A 320-nucleotide genomic window follows, 5' to 3' on the forward strand; every position below is an offset into this window, starting at 1 on the left:
ATGTGTTCAGTCGTGATTGAGGAGTAAATTAGGTGCCATCTCCATTAGATACTATAAGACAAAACAATCTATTCTTACTAGAAGTTATTTATTTCTTGAGAAAAAAAAAAAAAAAAGAGATGGAAAATTTGTTCTATTCCTGCTTGTAGAAGCTGAGATTTTATATTGCAGTCTCACATTTGGCATGGGCTGGCACATTTGCTGGCACATACTAATGGTATAATGAGACTTAAGAGGCTCTTTCAGTCTCATTAAGTCGGGGCTAATGTGTTCAAGCCTACTGCTGGATGCACACACAGCCTGCTGCTGGTGGCATCCAC

This window comes from Meleagris gallopavo, chromosome 1, assembly GCF_000146605.3.
Source record: "Meleagris gallopavo isolate NT-WF06-2002-E0010 breed Aviagen turkey brand Nicholas breeding stock chromosome 1, Turkey_5.1, whole genome shotgun sequence".
Classification (NCBI taxonomy): domain Eukaryota; kingdom Metazoa; phylum Chordata; class Aves; order Galliformes; family Phasianidae; genus Meleagris; species Meleagris gallopavo.